Source organism: Drosophila virilis, chromosome 4 (assembly GCF_030788295.1).
Source record: "Drosophila virilis strain 15010-1051.87 chromosome 4, Dvir_AGI_RSII-ME, whole genome shotgun sequence".
In the NCBI taxonomy this organism is placed as follows: domain Eukaryota; kingdom Metazoa; phylum Arthropoda; class Insecta; order Diptera; family Drosophilidae; genus Drosophila; species Drosophila virilis.
This window is the reverse complement of record NC_091546.1, coordinates 5,008,094-5,033,974: the sequence shown is the minus strand read 5'-3', so window position 1 is coordinate 5,033,974 and position 25,881 is coordinate 5,008,094. Positions and strand designations below refer to the sequence as shown.

At 38.1% G+C, this 25,881-nt stretch overlaps 1 protein-coding gene across 1 annotated transcript in view; it reads left to right on the top strand.

The window, feature by feature from the left end:
- The first annotated feature begins 986 nt into the window (after positions 1 to 986).
- The window catches only part of LOC6629257 (MDS1 and EVI1 complex locus protein EVI1-A), a 55,588-nt gene continuing 30,693 nt past the window's right edge, over positions 987 to 25,881 (top strand). The window contains exon 1 of the mRNA XM_002052745.4: positions 987 to 3,133. The gene's annotated coding sequence lies outside the window, so the exon portion shown is untranslated. The remainder of the gene's footprint in view (positions 3,134 to 25,881) is intronic.

Genomic DNA, 25,881 nt, shown 5'->3' with positions numbered 1-25,881 from the left:
GAGGTAGAAGAAGACGGCAACCAACCGCAGACATAAAGTGCTTTTGGTGGCAAGCACATGACATGGTCTTGAACATGGCCAGGAACAGGCAGGCAGATGCAGGCAGGCAGGCAGGCAGGCAGTCAGGCATTAGAAGTAGGACACTCGTCAGGTAAGCCTGTGCAACAGAAACCCTTCTCCCATTTGCAGCACACATCGTATGTTAATCGCCATCAGCAACAGTTGCTGTTGGTTGGTGAAAGACGTTGTTGAACTTTCCATTCTCCATGTCAGTCAGTTAAGACTTATCTTAAGCTGCCGCTTAATTACGAGCCCTGGACTTGCCCCGCTTGGACATGGCCAACTGGCCAACTGGCCAGCAGCAGCAACAGCTCCCCCTTTGTTGTTGTTGTCGCCGTGAGCTGCACGCTGCGACTAGACGCCCAGCCGCAACGCGCTCACTTTTGTTAGCTTTTTGTTGTTGTTGCTGTTGCGCTTGCTGTTGCTGTTGCTGTTCTCTTTCGCGTCTTGCATGTGGAACGCAAGTGTGGAACATCAAGAGCTTCGGCTGTGCGCTTCGTGCCTTCGTGCTTTGTGCTTCGTGCGCCGAACGTGGCGCAGCGACTCGTGCTGGGGCGGAAGATCTCCACCCAGTTTCGGATGCAATTGGAATGCTGTTCAGCGACGGCGGCGACTGCGCAGCGACGGCGTATTTTCATTGAGTAAAAAAACAGTTTGGCGCAGCTGTGCAGGATGCACGCGACTGCCTCATTTACCGTTTGTTGTTATGTCTCTGTCGGCGTCGCTGCCAGCCGCACAAACTTGTCTAGGCAAGCCGAGCTCGAACTCGAAGTCGCGTTGCAGTTGCTCTATTCGTGCGTGTGTGTGTACGTGTGTGTGTGTGTGTGTGTGTGTGTGTGTGTGTGTGCTGGCTTTGTGGATCGGCTCGAACTATGGTGTGTGCTCTACATTAAGAAAGAAGTGTATTAGCTTCGATTTATTGCATCGTCTCTGGACTTCCTCGAAATGCTGAGCGCTGCGCTGCGCTGCTCAGCACAGCTTTGTTGTGGAACTCATCGTCGTCGTCGTCGTCTCTCTCTGCTCTGCTGTGCTCGTCTCGCGGTTCGCGGGTCGTTTCGTATTCATTCAGAGCACCCATACATAGACAGAAGACGTTGCTGTTGCTGCGGCCCGTATAACTATTTTGCGTTTATTATTAGGAAATCGAAAACGCTTTGCACTGGAGCAGCCACTGACGACGCTTCGACTTCGACTTCGACTACGACTCTGCCTCTGCTTCTGCTTCTGCTTCTGCCTTTGACTCTGACTGTGAAGCTGCGCGCTAACCGCCTATCATCAGTCCGTGAGACGGTCTCAAAGCTATTGGTCGTGTTGTCGCTTGTCGGTCGCAGCACCAGCACCAGCACCACACAACAACAAACCACACACAGGCAACAGCCCCACAGCAGACGATAACCCAGACGAGGCGATCGACCAACTACGTAAGGCAACACTGGATAACGTAACGCGATGTGCGCGCGCGCGTAACACTTCAAAGATAACGGTACATTATATCGAAATGTACCGCTAATGCGCATAGCAAGTGAAGTGTTGGCTTAAGGATTATTATTAGCCAGTGTTGAAAAGTAATGAAAATAAGTGCAAATTTCAATTCAAAGTAAAACGTTTCTAAAAAAAATTTACAAAAAATAATTCCATATAATTTATGAAATAATTATAAAAGGCATTAAAAACAAAACATTTCTGACAACTTTTACATTCCTAATTTACTAATTAATTAAAATTTACTGCTTCCTAACGCTCGACTTAAGATCCCCATAAATCTGGCACAAATTATGACACAAAAAGAAATCTTGAATGCAAAAAATCGTTAAAAAATAAAATGGTTTACTCTTGGACGCGCCCAGTAGCTGTAACAGATATATGAACTATATATAAGTGAATATCGGTGCTAAATCAATGATAACTGCATACTTAAATGCAATTAATGCAAATTGTGACAGATGCAAATGCAAAGTGAGTTAAGCTGCGGAAAAGCTACAACAACAACTCGAACCACATGTGTACAGGCTGATGATGATTATGGGCAGGCATTAAGCAGACAATCCATATTGAAATTATAAAATATAATAAACATAGATTATAGCCAAGAAATGCACACTATATATAAGCCATATATACATGTGTGTGCGCGCGTGTGTGTATATATAAGCCAGAGCAAAGCGATTAAGCGAAACTGGGAAGTGCTCGGTTAGGATTGGTGTCAACGCGTGCAGCGAGAATAATACGACAATTACAGTTAATTAGTATTGTAATATTAACTAGCTAACCGAACCCATAAATCAGCTAATTAAAGCAACACACAACAACAACAACGCACTCGAGTCTTAAGTTTGTACAAAGTGTATAAAAGATAGAAAAACAAAAATTAAATCGCTTCTGAATTCACCTTAAATAACTGCCTATAGCTCTAAATGAATAGATTAAATAACTTTTAAATTTCATAAACCATAAGCTTAATTTTTATAAAAAAAAAATAACCTTGCTAAACAAATGACAAGTGCTTGCTGCGTATCCTACCACAAAACAACTCAACAGCTCCTAACTATCACAAAGTAAATAAAAGAAATTTAAATAGCAAACAAAATAAATGTATAAATAAATAAATAAAATAAACAATTCTATTAAACTGCCTAAAATAAATTTAAAAACAAAAATAAATTAAATTCAAAATAAATATTTTATATTCATAAACTGTGAACAACTTTTCACACGCGCCGTCGGCTGTGCCGCTTGTTGCAGTTGCACCTATGCAGAATGACAGCAGCAGCAACAACAACAACAACAACAACAACTTTAGCTAGATCAACTCTATATAGCTATAGCCAATGCCAATGCAGGTTATCAACATCCGTAAAGCGCTGCAATCGCCAACGGTGCTCAAATGTTGATTTCTTCCTGCCGGCCAACGGATATCCGTGCGGATTTTATAGCTGCAACGACTGCAACTGCGGCAACTGCAACCTGACAGCGTTGTACAATTAAGCTCGAAGAGGCTAGCTAAATTGATGCTGCAACAACAACAACAACAACAACAACAACAACAGCAACAGCTACACACAACTTCAAGCATGTAAGTAGCTAGCATAAATGTATCTCAAAGATACATATGAGTACTCATATTTAATAAGCGCTAGCCCAGGATCTCCGGCATATATTAAACTTAATGTCAAACACAAGCAGTTAACACACACACACACACACACATAGACACACACACGTGGCCACATTTACAGTTATGAGCTGTATCTATGTATCTGCAAGATTCAAGGCTTCAACGTTCGTTCGACTTTTGTGCATTGTAATTGATGAATGAATGAAATTGAAGTTCGAGTAATGACGCAGCGCTTTCGGCCCCCGGTTCGACTTAAAAAAGCCAAATAGAGTTGTCCATAAGAGCGTGTGGAAAGGGGAGGGGGGGGAGGTGCGGCGGTTACAGATACACAGTTACAGCAGATACAGATACATTTACGCTCAGCTCGAGTTACTTTTTAATTTTTGCCAATCAAAAGAAATAATAAATTATATAATTTCGGGTTACGCCTAAATTCACGCACTTTTTGCCAACGGCACGAGCAGCTATTTTAATATATTTATTTTGATTTCTTGCTCTCTTCTTTGGCTCGGAAAGGGCAACAGGCGACTTTGAGTGTATTTTAGACAGAGATTAGCAGACCTGCAGGCGCTACCTGTAGAAGCTTAAATGAACTCTATTAACTCGGGGCATTCAAAAGCCACAGTTAGGAAATTTGCTTTGTGGACTAGATTAAGCGAAAGGAACGTAAATACTAATTTTTAAATATTTGCTGTCCTTAGTAAAAAAGTAATTAGAATATTACCCGGCTTTGCTTGGATTAACTGGTTATCAACTTGAATCATTCTTATAAAAAGTATGCATTCATAATTTTTACATAAAGTTTTCAAAATGATTTCAAAACCGATCGTAAGTAAATTTTACTTTCCAGCCAAGTGCATTAACACACAACACACAATTATTTTCCACTAATTTTCCACACTTGTGCGTGGAATTTTTGTAAACCCTGTCTAATTGTGGATTAACAGATAATCAGGTAACTAGAGTAGACAATACAGCTTCGTAAAGGCTAGTCAGTCAAGTAATTAGTCAAATAACTTAACTAATTTCCACCAATCTTCCACATTTATGGGTGGAATTTTTTTAAACCGCTTCTAAGTGTGGATTAACATAGGGTAACTACTGTAGATAATTAAGCTTCCTTAAGAGTTAGTCGGTCAGTCAAATAGACATTCAATCAGTCAGTCAGTCAGTCAGTCAGTCAGTCAGTCAGTCAGTCAGTCAGTCAATCAGTCAGTCAGTCTGTCAGTCAGCCTGTATAAAGTAATATTTTTCATTAATAGAGATCTTGGTATGCCCACAAATGTAATGAACAGTTCATGAGATCTTCTTAAAAGAAGAAGAGCTGATTACAGGGTATTAGTTGTGGAGCACATCAAATGGTTTCTTGCCTCTTCTGTAGCATTTAAAGAAACTGCGCTTCTAAAGTTGCTTTGCTTCGCTTTGTCTTCACAAAATATTTTAATGTTTCTTTATATTTTTGTTTTTTTGGTCTGTTGATCTTTTATTTTCGAAAGTGATTAATAGGTTTGACATGTTACTTTTACGCTAATTGAGCGATCAAAATCAAAATCAAAATCAAATCGAATTTGCTAAATTTGGCAGCCAGCTGGCCATCGCAGCAGCCTTCATGGTGAAGGGTGAAAGGGTCGGCATTCCGACTTGAATCCACAAAGAGTCGGAGCCAGAGCCAGAGCCAGAGCCAGAGACAGAGCCGCAGATAAAAGAGCCGTGTCCAAACGGTGCGTTAAATGCACGAAATTTTCGAACGTGCCGCAGTTTAGACATATCCAACAGATGCAGACACAACTGTGCGTGGATATAGTTTGCCTCCTATATAGGCATTGGGCCGATTCGCAGCGCCTTTCGATTTTCATCTGCGGCGAGTGAATGTTTTGGGCGCGTCTCAGCGTGCTGAGGTGTGTGAAGAGAGTGGGAAGAGGGGGCAGGGGTAAGGGGTGGGGTGGCAAATTAAGCAGGTTAATTTAATTTTAAATAGAAGTTGATGGCTGTCTTGAATTGTGTTGGCCATGCGGTGGCAGAAGTGGCAGATGGGCGTAGAAGAAGCGCTACGAAAACATATCATTAATTTTACGATCTTGGAGGTTAGCGAGTGAATGAGTGGAGTGAGTGTAGTGAGTGGAGTGGAGTGAGTGGAGTGAGTGGCTTGCCCAGACAGGTTGGGCCGAATGGACCAAATGGACTGTGGTAGCTGGCAGGGCACATCATTAAGAAGTTAATTAGCTCGACATTAATTTGTATGTGTCTCATTTAGAATGGATATTTCGAATTGGATATAAGCTATTTGCAAGATGTGCCTAAACTTAACTTTAATGCGACTTCCTTATGCGAATTTCCAGAAAAATTAAACAAGTTTTAATCGGATTAAAAGTGGAGTAAGAAGCACAGTAGGTCAAGGTCTTGCCTTTGAATGTAATGTCCTACATAAGTTAATTTTCAAGTAGAATGAAAGGAAGAGTGATACAGAGAGAGAGAGAGGAAGAGAGAGACAGAGAGCGAGAGGGGAAGAGAGAGAAATGGAGATAGTTAGAGATAGTTATTATTTATGTGCTCACAAAATATTATATATAATTAGAAAAGAGAGAGAGAGAGAGAGCGGGAGAGAGAGAGAAAAAAAAAGTAAGTGAATAAACTTTCTAAAGAAGAGATCCATGCCAGATCCATACAAAGAAATAAAAGCCAAGAAAAAGAAGAAAGGCAGATTAAACAAAATCTATCTACGTCTATCTCTGTAAGAAAAAGAGAGCGAGAGCAAGCTCTTGAGAGCACAATATTTTGCGAATTCTTCTTTGTGCGTCATTCTCAAACGTTTCACTGGCCGCACTGCAGCAAGCGACGCTTAAAACATTTTTCCTAATTGCATAATCAACTAAAACTTCGGGTTAAGATAACACAGTGATTTTCACAAAGTATTTTTAGTTTTGGCTCTATTAGATTTCATGGCCAATTGTGAAAATCGAGCAACTTTCTAAGCGATTGGCCCCTGAAAAGCTCACACGCACCGAAATTATGACATTTCATCAATTTAACTATCGAACAAAATTTGTTTACAACATTCAAAATGCCAATTACGAGCGGGGAAAAAATAAAATGAAATGAAAGAAATAAGTGAAATGCGGTGGATAATCTGCGAACTGATGGCCATGACGAGAGAGACACATATATATATATATATATATATATATAGAAAGAGTGCAAGACAAGATCTGAGCTAAGGTGAGATGAGGCGGGGTGAGGGGAGAAGAGTGGTGCTGGGTGGATGTGCCCACTGGCGTACGTAATCCGAAGTCAGTTAATTGCGCCTTAAACCGGAAGCGATGGATTTGATTGCGTTACACATTTTGTGTACTTGGGAATGTGCGCTGATTTTTTCTCTTTCTTCGTTTTCAATTTGCTGTCGTTGTTGTTTTTTATGTTTTTTTTTTTCTTTTTTTGTGCTGTTGTGCTGTTGTGTTGCTGTTTTGTAAGCAGCGCAATGACGATGACGATGACTGCGTTTCCGACTGGGATAACCGCAATCACTTTGAAAATCTAAAAAACAAATCACTCGCGGCTACGCGGCAAAAGATCCGAAAGATCCCAATAGAGCGCAGCGCAACGTTGCCTTAATGCCTTGGCATACACTTAATCCACATTCAGGTGGAAGAACGGAGCAGTGGGAGGAGTGGGGCCTGGAGGGGGAAGTGGGGTTACTTTAGACGGCCTCGCAATGAAAGTTGCCCGACTGCAGCCGCACACCCTGCAATTACAGCTGCTCGAAATACGCAAATCGATTAAATGAAAAGCAGGGAAAAATGCCCAGCACAAGGCGCACACAGATCGATAGATCGTCGATTATATATCTATCTATATATATATATATACAGATCGATCGATCAATAGATATATGTAAATGTATATATATGAGGTTGCCCTCGCTGTGGCCTTATGTAAGATCATTTGCAATGCAGCACAGGAGATGAGTTGTATTTTAATTGGAACGACAGACACACACACACACACACACACACACACGCGCGGAGCAATCTATTGTGAATACTACGTATATGTTACGGTGTTCTATTTAGTTTAATGTCGAGCCGAGTCTTAGCTGGACTACAACTGGTTCATCTATAGAGAGTTTAGATAATGATGAGCATCCTCTATTAAAGTGAATGTGGAATTTCCTCAGCAAAAGTGCTCACGGAAAACTCTTTGATGGACGCTACATGGCAAATGTTATTATCTATATATATATATATATATATAGCTATAGCTGTATAAGAAAGAAGTTTGTAAATATTTATGCTTGCAAATTTGAATGCCAAGCTATAAACTTTGCCAAGTTTCTTTCCTGCTAAAAAAAAATACATTTTCTGCAAATAGGTAAAACGGAAAATGGGCTAGTAGAATGAAAATTTGGTATATGCACGTTTCATTATATTATAAGCTGTTCACATGTTATTTTCTTTTCTTTTTATGTCTATAAATTTGAGCTGCCAGTTGTTTGTTTTTTGGATACTCTAGTAGAGGATCGTACAGGAAATGTTTAATGCATAGCAACATTAGTCTTGTCATATTTGGAAGCTGCATATTGAATGATTGTGCCAAAAAATGATCTAATACTGAATTTTCCAAGTTTAAGGGGGTAAGAAGTAGCACATCATCAATATCAGGTGTTATATTGACCATTTGCTACACCGATTGCAGGGTATCTTATCATTAAATTCATTTTAGTAATACCTCTTGCAGGGTATCTTCTCTGCGGGGCATCTTCTCCTAAAATTCATTTGACAGATGTGAATCTTCCGCATAACTTTGGCGTTTTTCCGCTAATTAAATCGGGTTTCCCACTCAAACATTTTCAATTTCAAATAATGCTGCTGCTGCTGCTAATGGTTCTACCCCCCTCTCCCCCTTCCGCTCCTCTGCCAGAGTAGATTCAATTTATTCGCATACGCAACAGCCGCAAAAATAATCATAATTTGCATACTCATCCAAGCTGCGAACTCCACGCAAGACGTTCTGCCACACCCTTCTTTTTGTTTCATTTCATTTTATTATTATTTAAGAGAATCATTAGCAAATTGTTAAAATACTGCAGTTCCTCATCTACCTGAGCAGCGCCATAAATTCAAAGGCCCTGCACATGCGCAGAGACCTGGGCGATTATATTCAAGAAACTTGGCTTAATGATTACCCCACCCATTTATAAAAAAAAGATCAACAACAACAACAACAACAACAATGCGCGTATTTTGAAAGCAAAAGTAAAGTGTTTTGAAAGTAAACTACACTAATTTAAGGCTGTAAATTAACCAACTAAACAACAACAAACAAACACACAAACAAACCAAAACAACAACCAAAACAACGACAACAATATCAAATTGAAACCAAGAGCGCTTCGGGGCCTGCTTTGACCTTGAATGCAATGAGAGAGCTTTAATTAATTATTGTGTGCGTGTGCGTGTGTGTGTGTGTCCACAATTAAAAAGGTGTAAAAAATACAGGGGACACAAATGTATTCTATGTCGCACATATTGAATCATAAATGCGCCTCATCATTGATCAAGTTCGCGCTATGTTCACATCATGATCGCACAGATAAATATATATACATATATAAAAGCAAAAAGGAAGTGCTACGTTTCAAGTGCCGAAGCGTGAATACCCTTAACTAAAATTGCCACATATAAGGCACCTAAATTTACGACCGATTGTTAATAATTACCTACGAATATGTAGGAAACTTTATAAGACTTGCATTTGATATAGTTATTTAAAAAAAAACAAGAAGAAAATATGAAAATCAAGAAGGAAAGATAAACAAAAGGTTATATTGATTAACTGGAAGAAGAAATAAACAACATTAAAATAAAACTTAGTTTTAAGCTGACAGATTCGATAAATGATTCATGATATAATAATTCATTTCTAAGAAGACTTCCTTCTATTTAGGATCATGTTATATAAGATATAAAGAAACCCTTCGTTCGATATTGATCAAAAGTTTATTTTATGCTGTTTAACAGTTTTATTTTTAGAATTATTACATTTATAATAATATAATACCTTAGGAGTTAGTTAGATCTTAGATTCATGTGAAAACTTTTGGTTAAAGATTTTATTAGAGCGATTAAAATAACTATAAATAATTATTTGCTTAGATATTTCTGCATTTTATTTGCTTTTATTCCCAAGGAGCAAGAAAATAAGCGATTATTTATATTCTAATTAAATCAATTTCAATAGTTAACAAGTTTTCAAAAACAATGTTTTTTGTCCAATAAATATAAAAAGTGTGACTCTTCTATTTTCAACTTAGTATTTTATATAGTTTATTATCTACCATAATATATTTAAAGACTCATTTATGCGTTGCACACTTTGTAAACAAATCAAAATACCCTAAACTGGAGAGTATATGAAAAGACTGGAGCTGAAAAAACTGGAGCAATTTTCACGCTAACCAGCTGAAACACACACAAAGCCAAATAAACGTCATTTTGCCCACAGGGCAAATGACAAAAGAAGAGGTAACAAATAAATACTGTGAACAACTCCTCATATAAGACACATAAGGCCCATAAACCCCATGAAACACAAGACGTGCACTAAACAACGTCATCATCAGCGAAGTTGTTGTTGTCGCTTGAGATTTGTACTTGAAAATGAGTTGGCCGAAACACAAGACTGGGCTCCGTTTGGGCTCTACTGATGAGCAATATATATGTGTATATATATAGCCGTTGATTACAATAGGAAATAATCCCACAAATTGCTTTAATATTCACTGCAAATCAAATGAAGTTGTGCCGCAAGCATCACAATGCCTCCTCAAACTAAAGCGACACAAAGTCGCAAAGTTTCTCGTTTTGTCTCAGACTCCGACTCAGACTCGGCTGCTCCTCCCCCTCCACCGTCAAACGCAGAGCGTTTAACCTTGGACCATAAAACTCTGCAGACAAAAACAACAACAACAATCGAGTAATATGTAATCATCGCATTGAATCTTAACTCGTAAGCCCCCCCTCCGCAACATGTGTGTGAAATTTAAGATTTTGACTTTGTGTGTCTCTCTCTCTCTCTCTATTTTATTTTTATATTTTCGCATTTCTGATACGAATATTGTCGGGGTCTCTCCTCTAATTGTATCGCATTTAGCATGGGTATATTGTCTGCTTGTCGCATGATATATGGACACACACACACACACACACACGCACGGATACAGGTGTACGCTCTGTACTTGGCTCACAATTTATGTGCCCGAAATTCGCGCTTTGTGCTTTACATTTGGCTTTTTGCCGGGTCTCCATTGTCGGGCTGCCAAAGTGGGCTAGTTTGTGGGCAATTTTTGAAGAATTTGCCCACATTATGTGCATTATGTGGGTTGTGTGTTGCGGCCAAAATGGTGCCCAGACATGACAGTGCCTCATTTGAGCGGACGTTAAGTAGGTGCAAAAAATATCTATGGGCTAAGATGTGACTTAGATGAGCTCAAATTGAATGCCTCTTTATATGAATAAATGTTAGTTATATGGACTAAAAGTGATATTTATAATAAAAGATATATCTTTGGTACGACCTATACCATGTATCTGGTCACCATAATATTCTTTCCATCAAGGCAGAAGTGAATCCGTGCAGAACCAATGCTTGTGGCTTAAACTGGGATCCTTCCTTCCTTCCTTAGTTAATCGTTGAATCATGCTTGGTGTAATATTTATCCATAAATTGTTGTTTCCAATCTATTCTTTGATTATCTTTATTTTGCGAATCCAAAATGCCATAGATATCCAGCCTGGGTCTGCAATTGGACAAGTTATGTACACTTATAGTTTGTGAATATTAATAAAATTCGTATAGCTTGAGTAAACTGAGCCCGATTTTGAAATGATATATATTGTTTGACGCGTAAGCGCCAATAACATGATAATTATACAGTAAATTTGGTTCAATTTTTGAAATGGGGTCTACTTAAAAATCATTAAGTGCTGATTCCAATATTCGATTTTCGCAAGTGTCAAGATCGCACTTTATTTATTTGAGTTTTAATAAATTAAAGTTATTTAAAGAACCCATACGATCTCGAAAGATAAGCATAATGTAAAGCTTTAAAGCTTAACTTGATGTAAATCTCAAAAATATTTAAAGATGCTAAGAAGAATAAGACTTTCAATAAGTATTTTGTTTCGAATGAGATTTAAGTCTTCAAGTAACAGTTATTTATGATATTATCTCAGAAATCTTTTGAGTTATAGTTTAATCAACATTTAAAGTAATTAAAGTTAATATAAGCAAATTTTCCAATACATTAATTATATGCCAAGGCTCTTAACGCCGAAGTGTACGCAATTATTAGCCATAAGCACTGTGAGGCCTCAGAATTGGCTGGAGATTGACAAGATCGAGCTTTGCTTTGCTTTGGCGACCGGAAGGAAAAGCCATTTAAGCCATGCGCGACGAATGTCGCTAATGCTTTTAGGCAATTTACCAACACTGAAAACAGCTGAAACCCGAATGGTGAACACTGAAAACATGTGTGCAAAGCCGTCAAATGTAATTGCCGGGGCAGCGCTAATTGAGCTCCCAGTCGGGGCCAATTATTCTGCAATGTGCACATAAGCATGGCAACGTGAGAAAGGCGGGCGGGTCGGGGCGTCGCATTCAAGAGACAAGAGGGTGCGACACAAACAACTTGTCAGCAAGTGCGCAGCAGCATTAGCCCAGAGATCGGTTCAATTCGGTTCGCATCGCGTCGGGATGTGTGTGAGGAGGAGTCAAAGCACTTGGCGCTGGCTGGCCACATCCGCGGACGGGGCTGCCAGCTGCCAACTGGAGCACTTTCACTTTGGGCCAAGTGGCAAGCAACGAATGGAATTTGCGCATTGATTGTTGGCCATACCCTGTAGCCAAGGCAGCAAGGGTATGCTTCCAATGCCAGCAGAGAGAAGCGAACATTAAAATAATCAAGGGTTTACATCACGTTTCTACAAATGAAAAAAATGAAAAAAATAGAGGTCGGTGCGAAAATCGATATTTTTCGATGATTTTTTTTTTAATATCTCGGGTAATAGCTCCGCGCGGAGATATGACGTTCCAAAACGACATAACTCCGCGCGGAGATATGACGTTCCAAAACGACATAACTCCGCGCGGAGATATGACGTTCCAAAACGACATAACTCCGCGCGGAGATATGACGTTCCAAATCATCACGTTTTTCTTTTCAAAATCAGGGTCGGTTCAAAAATCAAAACTTTTTCAATGATTTTTATTGAATATCTCCCGTAAAAATCATCTGATTTTGAAATGTTATACCTTTTTAAATTCGTACGGATCCCTACTATAAAATAGCATTCAAAGAAATTCAATATCGATGGGCTACAAAAAATGATTGACAAAAAACTGATTCGTTTTCAAAATCAACCTTTTTTGATGATTTTCCAAAATTTTGACCCAAATGGACAAAATCACAAGGGGTTACATCACTCTTTTTTTTAAAAATAGAGGTCGGTGCGAAAATCGAAACTTTTCGATGATTTTCTTTTTTTAATATCTCGGGTAATAGCTCCGCGGGGAGATATGACGTTCCAAAACGACATAACTCCGCGCGGAGATATGACGTTCCAAAACGACATAACTCCGCGCGGAGATATGACGTTCAAAAACGACATAACTCCGCGCGGAGATATGACGTTCCAAAACGACATAACTCCGCGCGGAGATATGACGTTCCAAAACGACATAACTCCGCGCGGAGATATGACGTTCCAAAACGACATAACTCCGCGCGGAGATATGACGTTCCAAAACGACATAACTCCACGCGGAGATATGACGATCCAAATCATCACGTTTTTTTTTTCAAAATCAGGGTCAGTTCAAAAATCAAAACTTTTTCGATGATTTTTATTGAATATCTCCCGTAAAAATTGTCTGAATTTGAAATGTTATATCTTTTCAAATTCGTACGGATCCCTACTATAAAATGGAATTCAAAGAAATTCAATATCGATGGGCTAAATAAAATGATTGACCAAAAACTGATCCGTTTTCAAAGTCAACCTTTTTTGATGATTTTCCAACATTTTGACCCAAATCGACAAAATGACAAGGGGTTACATCACGCTTCTTTTTTTTTTAAATGGAGGTCGGTGCGAAAATCGAAACTTTTCGTTGATTTTTTTTTTAATATCTCAGGTAATAGCTCCGCGGGGAGATATGACGTTCCAAAACGACATAACTCAGCGCGGAGATATGACGTTCCAAAACGACATAACTCCGCGCGGAGATATGACGTTCCAAAACGACATAACTCCGCGCGGAGATATGACGTTCCAAAACGACATAACACCGCGCGGAGATATGACGTTCCAAAACGACATAACACCGCGCGGAGATATGACGTTCCAAAACGACATAACTCCGCGCGGAGATATGACGTTCCAAAACGACATAACTCCGCGCGGAAATATGACGTTCCAAAACGACATAACTCCGCGCGGAGATATGACGTTCCAAAACGAAATAACTCCGCCCGGAGATATGACGTTCCAAATCATCACGTTTTTTTTTCAAAATCAGGGTCAGTTCAAAAATCAAAACTTTTTCGATGATTTTTATTGAATATCTCCCGTAAAAATTGTCTGAATTTGAAATGTTATACCTTTTCAAATTTGTACGGATCCCTACTATAAAATGGTATTCAAAGAAATTCAATATCGATGGGCTAAAAAAAATGATTTACCAAAAACTGATCCGTTTTCAAAATCAACCTAATTTGATGATTTTTTGACATATCTCGGCTAAATAGTGTCCGATTTTGGAATTTTATACCATTTTGAACTCGCGAGGATCAGTACTATCGATTGCCATCAAATAAATAAAAATCTAAATTTTGACCAAAATCGATTAAAAAGCAAGGGGTTACATCACCCTTTTTTTTTCAAAATCAGGGTCGGTTCAAAAATCAAAACTTTTTCGATGATTTTTATTGAATATCTCCCGTAAGAATCGTCTGATTTTGAAATGTTATACATTTTTAAATTCGTACGGATCCCTACTATAAAATGGCTTTCAAAGAAATTCAATATCGATGGGCTAAAAAAAATGATTGGCCAAAAACTGATCCGTTTTCAAAATCAACCTAATTTGATGATTTTTTGGCATATCTCGGCTAAATAGTGTCCGATTTTGGAATTTTATACCATTTTGAGCTCGCGAGGATCAGTACTATCGATTGCCATCAAATAAGTAAAAATCTAAATTTTGACCAAAATCGATTAAAAAGCAAGGGGTTACATCACCTTTTTTTTCAAAATCAGGGTCGGTTCAAAAATCAAAACTTTTTCGATGATTTTTATTGAATATCTCCCGTAAGAATCGTCTGATATTGAAATGTTATACCTTTTTAAATTCGTACGGATCCCTACTATAAAATGGCATTCAAAGAAATTCAATATCGATGGGCTAAAAAAAATGATTGACCAAAAACTGATCCGTTTTCAAAATCAACCTTTTTTGATGATTTTCCAACATTTTGACCCAAATCGACAAAATGACAAGGGGTTACATCACGCTTTTTTTTAAAATAGAGGTCGGTGCGAAAATCTAAACTTTTCGATGATTTTCTTTTTTTAATATCTCGGGTAATAGCTCCGCGGGGAGATATGACGTTCCAAAACGACATAACTCCGCGCGGAGATATGACGCTCCAAAACGACATAACTCCGCGCGGAGATATGACGTTCCAAAACGACAAAACTCCGCGAGGAGATATGACGTTCCAAAACGACATAGCTCCGCTTGGAGATATGACGTTCCAAAACGACATAACTCCGCGTGGAGATATGACGTTCCAAAACGACATAACTCCACGCAGAGATATGACGTTCCAAAACGACAAAACTCCGCGAGGAGATATGAAGTTCCAAAACGACATAGCTCCGCTTGGAGATATGACGTTCCAAAACGACATAACTCCGCGCGGAGATATGACGTTCCAAAACGACATAACTCCGCGCGGAGATATGACGTTCCAAAACGACATAACTCCACGCGGAGATATGACGTTCCAAATCATCACGTTTTTTTTTTCAAAATCAGGGTCAGTTCAAAAATCAAAACATTTTCGAAGATTTTTATTGAATATCTCCCAAAAAATTGTCTGAATTTGAAATGTTATACCTTTTCAAATTCGTACGGATCCCTACTATAAAATGGCTTTCAAAGAAATTCAATATCGATGGGCTAAAAAAAATGATTGACCAAAAACTGATCCGTTTTCAAAATCAACCTAATTTGATGATTTTTTGGCATATCTCGGCTAAATAGTGTCCGATTTTGGAATTTTATACCATTTTGAGCTCGCGAGGATCAGTACTATCGATTGCCATCAAATAAGTAAAAATCTAAATTTTGACCAAAATCGATTAAAAAGCAAGGGGTTACATCACCTTTTTTTTCAAAATCAGGGTCGGTTCAAAAATCAAAACTTTTTCGATGATTTTTATTGAATATCTCCCGTAAGAATTGTCTGATATTGAAATGTTATACCTTTTTAAATTCGTACGGATCCCTACTATAAAATGGCATTCAAAGAAATTCAATATCGATGGGCTAAAAAAAATGATTGACCAAAAACTGATCCGTTTTCAAAATCAACCTTTTTTGATGATTTTCCAACATTTTGACCCAAATCGACAAAATGACAAGGGGTTACATCACGCTTTTTTTTTAAAATAGAGGTCGGTGCGAAAATCGAAACTTTTCGATGATATTCTTTTTTTAATATCTCGGGTAATAGCTCCGCGGGGAGATATGACGTTCCAAAACGACATAACTCCGCGCGGAGATATGACGTTCCAAAACGACATAACTCCGCGCGGAGATATGACGTTCCAAAACGACATAACTCCGCGCGGAGATATGACGTTCCAAAACGACAAAACTCCGCGAGGAGATATGACGTTCCAAAACGACATAGCTCCGCTTGGAGATATGACGTTCCAAAACGACATAACTCCGCGTGGAGATATGACGTTCCAAAACGACATAACTCCACGCGGAGATATGACGTTCCAAAACGACAAAACTCCGCGAGGAGATATGTAGTTCCAAAACGACATAGCTCCGCTTGGAGATATGACGTTCCAAAACGACATAACTCCGCGCGGAGATATGACGTTCCAAAACGACATAACTCCGCGTGGAGATATGACGTTCCAAAACGACATAGCTCCGCTTGGAGATATGACGTTCCAAAACGACATAACTCCGCGTGGAGATATGACGTTCCAAAACGACATAACTCCGCGCGGAGATATGACGTTCCAAAACGACATAACTCCACGCGGAGATATGACGTTCCAAATCATCACGTTTTTTTTTTTCAAAATCAGGGTCAGTTCAAAAATCAAAACATTTTCGAAGATTTTTATTGAATATCTCCCAAAAAATTGTCTGAATTTGAAATGTTATACCTTTTCAAATTCGTACGGATCCCTACTATAAAATGGCATTCAAAGAAATTCAATATCGATGGGCTAAAAAAAATGATTGACCAAAAACTGATCCGTTTTCAAAATCAACCTAATTTGATGATTTTTTGACATATCTCGGCTAAATAGTGTCCGATTTTGGAATTTTATACCATTTTGAACTCACGAGGATCAGTACTATCGATTGCCATCAAATAAATAAAAATCTAAATTTTGACCAAAATCGATTAAAAAGCAAGGGGTTACATCACCTTTTTTTTTCAAAATCAGGGTCGGTTCAAAAATCAAAACTTTTTCGATGATTTTTATTGAATATCTCCCTTAAGAATCGTCTGATTTTGAAATGTTATACCTTTTTAAATTCGTACGGATCTCTACTATAGAATGGCATTCAAAGAAATTCAATATCGATGGGCTACAAAAAATGATTGACAAAAAACTGATTCGTTTTCAAAATCAACCTTTTTTGATGATTTTCCAACAATTTGACCCAAATCGACAAAATGACAATGGGTTACATCACGCTTTTTTTTTTAAATAGAGGTCGGTGCGAAAATCGAAACTTTTCGATGATTTTTTTTTTTAATATGTCAGGTAATAGCTCCGCGGGGAGATATGACGTTCCAAAACGACATAACTCCGCGCGGAGATATGACGTTCCAAAACGACATAACTCCACGCGGAGATATGACGTTCCAAATCATCACCTTTTTTTCAAAATCAGGGTCGGTTCAAAAATCAAAACTTTTTCGATGATTTTTATTGAATATCTCCCGTAAGAATCGTCTGATTTTGAAATGTTATACATTTTTAAATTCGTACGGATCCCTACTATAAAATGGCTTTCAAAGAAATTCAATATCGATGGGCTAAAAAAAATGATTGGCCAAAAACTGATCCGTTTTCAAAATCAACCTAATTTGATGATTTTTTGGCATATCTCGGCTAAATAGTGTCCGATTTTGGAATTTTATACCATTTTGAACTCGCGAGGATCAGTACTATCGATTGCCATCAAATAAATAAAAATCTAAATTTTGACCAAAATCGATTAAAAAGCAAGGGGTTACATCACCTTTTTTTTTTCAAAATCAGGGTCGGTTCAAAAATCAAAACTTTTTCGATGATTTTTATTGAATATCTCCCGTAAGAATCGTCTGATTTTGAAATGTTATACCTTTCTAAATTCGTACGGATCTCTACTATAAAATGGCATTCAAAGAAATTCAATATCGATGGGCTACAAAAAATGATTGCGTTTTCAAAATCAACCAAATCGACAAAATGACAAGGGGTTACATCACGCTTTTTTTTTTAAATAGAGGTCGGTGCGAAAATCGAAACTTTTCGATGATTTTTTTTTTAATATATCATTTAATAGCTCCGCGGGGAGATATGACGTTCCAAAACGACATAACTCCGCGCGGAGATATGACGTTCCAAAACGACATAACTCCACGCGGAGATATGACGTTCCAAATCATCACCTTTTTTTCAAAATCAGGGTCGGTTCAAATATCAAAACTTTTCGATGATTTTTATTGAATATCTCCCGTAAGAATCGTCTGATTTTGAAATGTTATACATTTTTAAATTCGTACGGATCCCTACTATAAAATGGCTTTCAAAGAAATTCAATATCGATGGGCTAAAAAAAATGATTGGCCAAAAACTGATCCGTTTTCAAAATCAACCTAATTTGATGATTTTTTGGCATATCTCGGCTAAATAGTGTCCGATTTTGGAATTTTATACCATTTTGAGCTCGCGAGGATCAATACTATCGATTGCCATCAAATAAGTAAAAATCTAAATTTTGACCAAAATCGATTAAAAAGCAAAATCACCTTTTTTTTCAAAATCAGGGTCGGTTCAAAAATCAAAACTTTTTCGATGATTTTTATTGAATATCTCCCGTAAGAATCGTCTGATATTGAAATGTTATACCTTTTTAAATTCGTACGGATCCCTACTATAAAATGGCATTCAAAGAAATTCAATATCGATGGGCTAAAAAAAATGATTGACCAAAAACTGATCCGTTTTCAAAATCAACCTTTTTTGATGATTTTCCAACATTTTGACCCAAATCGACAAAATGACAAGGGGTTACATCACGCTTTTTTTTTAAAATAGAGGTCGGTGCGAAAATCGAAACTTTTCGATGATTTTCTTTTTTTAATATCTCGGGTAATAGCTCCGCGGGGAGATATGACGTTCCAAAACGACATAACTCCGCGCGGAGATATGACGTTCCAAAACGACATAACTCCGCGCGGAGATATGACGTTCCAAAACGACAAAACTCCGCGAGGAGATATGACGTTCCAAAACGACATAGCTCCGCTTGGAGATATGACGTTCCAAAACGACATAACTCCGCGTGGAGATATGACGTTCCAAAACGACATAACTCCACGCAGAGATATGACGTTCCAAAACGACAAAACTCCGCGAGGAGATATGAAGTTCCAAAACGACATAGCTCCGCTTGGAGATATGACGTTCCAAAACGACATAACTCCGCGTGGAGATATGACGTTCCAAAACGACATAGCTCCGCTTGGAGATATGACGTTCCAAAACGACATAACTCCGCGTGGAGATATGACGTTCCAAAACGACATAACTCCGCGCGGAGATATGACGTTCCAAAACGACATAACTCCACGCGGAGATATGACGTTCCAAATCATCACGTTTTTTTTTTTCAAAATCAGGGTCAGTTCAAAAATCAAAACATTTTCGAAGATTTTTATTGAATATCTCCCAAAAAATTGTCTGAATTTGAAATGTTATACCTTTTCAAATTCGTACGGATCCCTACTATAAAATGGCTTTCAAAGAAATTCAATATCGATGGGCTAAAAAAAATGATTGACCAAAAACTGATCCGTTTTCAAAATCAACCTAATTTGATGATTTTTGGGCATATCTCGGCTAAATAGTGTCAGATTTTGGAATTTTATACCATTTTGAGCTCGCGAGGATCAGTACTATCGATTGCCATCAAATAAGTAAAAATCTAAATTTTGACCAAAATCGATTAAAAAGCAAGGGGTTACATCACCTTTTTTTTCAAAATCAGGGTCGGTTCAAAAATCAAAACTTTTTCGATGATTTTTATTGAATATCTCCCGTAAGAATCGTCTGATTTTGAAATGTTATACCTTTTTAAATTCGTACGGATCCCTACTATAAAATGGCATTCATCGAAATTCAATATCGATGGGCTACAAAAAATGATTGACAAAAAACTGATTCGTTTTCAAAATCAACCTTTTTAGATGATTTTCCAACATTTTGACCCAAATCGACAAAATGACAAGGGGTTACATCACGCTTTTTTTTTAAAATAGAGGTCGGTGCGAAAATCGAAACTTTTCGATGATTTTCTTTTTTTAATATCTCGGGTAATAGCTCCGCGGGGAGATATGACGTTCCAAAACGACATAACTCCGCGCGGAGATATGACGTTCCAAAACGACATAACTCCGCGCGGAGATATGACGTTCCAAAACGACATAACTCCGCGCGGAGATATGACGTTCCAAAACGACAAAACTCCGCGAGGAGATATGACGTTCCAAAACGACATAGCTCCGCTTGGAGATATGACGTTCCAAAACGACATAACTCCGCGTGGAGATATGACGTTCCAAAACGACATAACTCCACGCAGAGATATGACGTTCCAAAACGACAAAACTCCGCGAGGAGATATGAAGTTCCAAAACGACATAGCTCCGCTTGGAGATATGACGTTCCAAAACGACATAACTCCGCGCGGAGATATGACGTTCCAAAACGACATAACTCCGCGCGGAGATATGACGTTCCAAAACGACATAACTCCACGCGGAGATATGACGTTCCAAATCATCACGTTTTTTTTTTCAAAATCAGGGTCAGTTCAAAAATCAAAACATTTTCGAAGATTTTTATTGAATATCTCCCAAAAAATTGTCTGAATTTGAAATGTTATACCTTTTCAAATTCGTACGGATCCCTACTATAAAATGGCTTTCAAAGAAATTCAATATCGATGGGCTAAAAAAAATGATTGACCAAAAACTGATCCGTTTTCAAAATCAACCTAATTTGATGATTTTTTGGCATATCTCGGCTAAATAGTGTCCGATTTTGGAATTTTATACCATTTTGAGCTCGCGAGGATCAGTACTATCGATTGCCATCAAATAAGTAAAAATCTAAATTTTGACCAAAATCGATTAAAAAGCAAGGGGTTACATCACCTTTTTTTTCAAAATCAGGGTCGGTTCAAAAATCAAAACTTTTTCGATGATTTTTATTGAATATCTCCCGTAAGAATCGTCTGATATTGAAATGTTATACCTTTTTAAATTCGTACGGATCCCTACTATAAAATGGCATTCAAAGAAATTCAATATCGATGGGCTAAAAAAAATGATTGACCAAAAACTGATCCGTTTTCAAAATCAACCTTTTTTGATGATTTTCCAACATTTTGACTCAAATCGACAAAATGACAAGGGGTTACATCACGCTTTTTTTTTAAAATAGAGGTCGGTGCGAAAATCGAAACTTTTCGATGATTTTCTTTTTTTAATATCTCGGGTAATAGCTCCACGGGGAGATATGACGTTCCAAAACGACATAACTCCGCGCGGAGATATGACGTTCCAAAACGACATAACTCCGCGCGGAGATATGACGTTCCAAAACGACATAACTCCGCGCGGAGATATGACGTTCCAAAACGACATAACTCCGCGCGGAGATATGACGTTCCAAAACGACAAAACTCCGCGAGGAGATATGACGTTCCAAAACGACATAGCTCCGCTTGGAGATATGACGTTCCAAAACGACATAGCTCCGCGTGGAGATATGACGTTCCAAAACGACATAACTCCACGCGGAGATATGACGTTCCAAAACGACAAAACTCCGCGAGGAGATATGAAGTTCCAAAACGACATAGCTCCGCTTGGAGATATGACGTTCCAAAACGACATAACTCCGCGCGGAGATATGACGTTCCAAAACGACATAACTCCGCGTGGAGATATGACGTTCCAAAACGACATAGCTCCGCTTGGAGATATGACGTTCCAAAACGACATAACTCCGCGTGGAGATATGACGTTCCAAAACGACATAACTCCGCGCGGAGATATGACGTTCCAAAACGACATAACTCCACGCGGAGATATGACGTTCCAAATCATCACGTTTTTTTTTTTTCAAAATCAGGGTCAGTTCAAAAATCAAAACATTTTCGAAGATTTTTATTGAATATCTCCCGTAAAAATTGTCTGAATTTGAAATGTTATACCTTTTCAAATTCGTACGGATCCCTACTATAAAATGGCATTCAAAGAAATTCAATATCGATGGGCTAAAAAAAATGATTGACCAAAAACTGATCCGTTTTCAAAATCAACCTAATTTGATGATTTTTGGGCATATCTCGGCTAAATAGTGTCAGATTTTGGAATTGTATACCATTTTGAACTCGTGAGGATCAGTACTATCGATTGCCATCAAATAAATAAAAATCTAAATTTTGACCAAAATCGATTAAAAAGCAAGGGGTTACATCACCTTTTTTTTCAAAATCAGGGTCGGTTCAAAAATCAAAACTTTTTCGATGATTTTTATTGAATATCTCCCGTAAGAATCGTCTGATTTTGAAATGTTATACCTTTTTAAATTCGTACGGATCCCTACTATAAAATGCCATTCATCGAAATTCAATATCGATGGGCTACAAAAAATGATTGACAAAAAACTGATTCGTTTTCAAAATCAACCTTTTAAGATGATTTTCCAACATTTTGACCCAAATCGACAAAATGACAAGGGGTTACATCACGCTTTTTTATTTTAAATAGAGGTCGGTGCGAAGATCGAAACTTTTCGATGATTTTCTTTTTTTAATATCTCGGGTAATAGCTCCGCGGGGAGATATGACGTTCCAAAACGACATAACTCCACGCGGAGATATGACGTTCCAAAACGACATAACTCCGCGCGGAGATATGACGTTCCAAAACGACATAACTCCGCGAGGAGATATGACGTTCCAAAACGACATAACTCCGCGCGGAGATATGACGTTCCAAAACGACATAACTCCGCGCGGAGATATGACGTTCCAAAACGACATAGCTCCGCGCGGAGATATGACGTTCCAAAACGACATAACTCCGCGCGGAGCAAGGGGTTACATCACCTTTTTTCAAAATCAGGGTCAGTACAAATCAAAATTATTTCGATGATTTTTATTGAATATCTCCCAAAAAATTGTCTGAATTTGAAATGTTATACCTTTTCAAATTCGTACGGATCCCTACTATAAAATGGCATTCAAAGAAATTCAATATCGATGGGCTAAAAAAAATGATTGACCAAAAACTGATCCGTTTTCAAAATCAACCTAATTTGATGATTTTTGGGCATATCTCGGCTAAATAGTGTCAGATTTTGGAATTGTATACCATTTTGAACTCGTGAGGATCAGTACTATCGATTGCCATCAAATAAATAAAAATCTAAATTTTGACCAAAATCGATTAAAAAGCAAGGGGTTACATCACCTTTTTTTTCAAAATCAGGGTCGGTTCAAAAATCAAAACTTTTTCGATGATTTTTATTGAATATCTCCCGTAAGAATCGTCTGATTTTGAAATGTTATACCTTTTTAAATTCGTACGGATCCCTACTATAAAATGGCATTAATCGAAATTCAATATCGATGGGCTACAAAAAATGATTGACAAAAAACTGGTTCGTTTTCAAAATCAACCTTTTTAGATGATTTTCCAACATTTTGACCCAAATCGACAAAATGACAAGGGGTTACATCACGCTTTTTTATTTTAAATAGAGGTCGGTGCGAAGATCGAAACTTTTCGATGATTTTCTTTTTTTAATATCTCGGGTAATAGCTCCGCGGGGAGATATGACGTTCCAAAACGACATAACTCCACGCGGAGATATGACGTTCCAAAACGACATAACTCCGCGCGGAGATATGACGTTCCAAAACGACATAACTCCGCGAGGAGATATGACGTTCCAAAACGACATAACTCCGCGCGGAGATATGACGTTCCAAAACGACATAACTCCGCGCGGAGATATGACGTTCCAAAACGACATAGCTCCGCGCGGAGATATGACGTTCCAAAACGACATAACTCCGCGCGGAGCAAGGGGTTACATCACCTTTTTTTCAAAATCAGGGTCAGTTCAAAAATCAAAACTATTTCGATGATTTTTATTAAATATCTACCGTAAAAGTCGTCTGATTTTAAAATGTTATAGCTTTTTAAATTTGTACGGATTTTTACTATCAATTGGCATTCAAAGAAATTCAATATCGATGGGCTACAAAAAATGATTGACAAAAAACTGATTCGTTTTCAAAATCAACCTTTTTTGATGATTTTCCAAAATGTTGACCCAAATCGCCAAACTGACAAAAAAATAGAGGTCGGTGCGAAAATCGAAACTTTTCGATGATTTTTTTTATTTTAATATCTCGGGTAATAGCTCCGCGGGGAGATATGACGTTCCAAAACGACATAACTCCGCGCGGAGATATGACGTTCCAAAACGACATAGCTGCGCGCGGAGATATGACGTTCCAAAACGACATAACTCCGCGCGGAGATATGACGTTCCAAAACGACATAACTCCGCGCGGAGATATGACGTTCCAAAACGACATAACTCCGCGCGGAGATATGACGTTCCAAAACGACATAACTCCGCGTGGAGATATGACGTTCCAAAACGACATAACTCCGCGCGGAGATATGACGTTCCAAAACGACAAAACTCCGCGAGGAGATATGACATCCCAAAATTAAATTCGTACGAATCCCTACGGATCCCTACTATCAATTGGCATTTAAAGAAATGCAATATCGATGGGCTACAAAAAATGATTGACCATAAACTGATTCGTTTTCAAAATCAACCTTGATTGATGATTTTTTGGCATATCTCGGATAAATAGTGTCAGATTTTGGAATTGTATACCATTTTGAACTCGTGAGGATCAGTACTATCGATTGCCATCAAATAAATAAAAATCTAAATTTTGACCAAAATCGATTAAAAAGCAAGGGGTTACATCACCTTTTTTTTCAAAATCAGGGTCGGTTCAAAAATCAAAACTTTTTCGATGATTTTTATTGAATATCTCCCGTAAGAATCGTCTGATTTTGAAATGTTATACCTTTTTAAATTCGTACGGATCCCTACTATAAAATGCCATTCATCGAAATTCAATATCGATGGGCTACAAAAAATGATTGACAAAAAACTGATTCGTTTTCAAAATCAACCTTTTAAGATGATTTTCCAACATTTTGACCCAAATCGACAAAATGACAAGGGGTTACATCACGCTTTTTTATTTTAAATAGAGGTCGGTGCGAAGATCGAAACTTTTCGATGATTTTCTTTTTTTAATATCTCGGGTAATAGCTCCGCGGGGAGATATGACGTTCCAAAACGACATAACTCCACGCGGAGATATGACGTTCCAAAACGACATAACTCCGCGCGGAGATATGACGTTCCAAAACGACATAACTCCGCGAGGAGATATGACGTTCCAAAACGACATAACTCCGCGCGGAGATATGACGTTCCAAAACGACATAACTCCGCGCGGAGATATGACGTTCCAAAACGACATAGCTCCGCGCGGAGATATGACGTTCCAAAACGACATAACTCCGCGCGGAGCAAGGGGTTACATCACCTTTTTTCAAAATCAGGGTCAGTACAAATCAAAATTATTTCGATGATTTTTATTGAATATCTCCCAAAAAATTGTCTGAATTTGAAATGTTATACCTTTTCAAATTCGTACGGATCCCTACTATAAAATGGCATTCAAAGAAATTCAATATCGATGGGCTAAAAAAAATGATTGACCAAAAACTGATCCGTTTTCAAAATCAACCTAATTTGATGATTTTTGGGCATATCTCGGCTAAATAGTGTCAGATTTTGGAATTGTATACCATTTTGAACTCGTGAGGATCAGTACTATCGATTGCCATCAAATAAATAAAAATCTAAATTTTGACCAAAATCGATTAAAAAGCAAGGGGTTACATCACCTTTTTTTTCAAAATCAGGGTCGGTTCAAAAATCAAAACTTTTTCGATGATTTTTATTGAATATCTCCCGTAAGAATCGTCTGATTTTGAA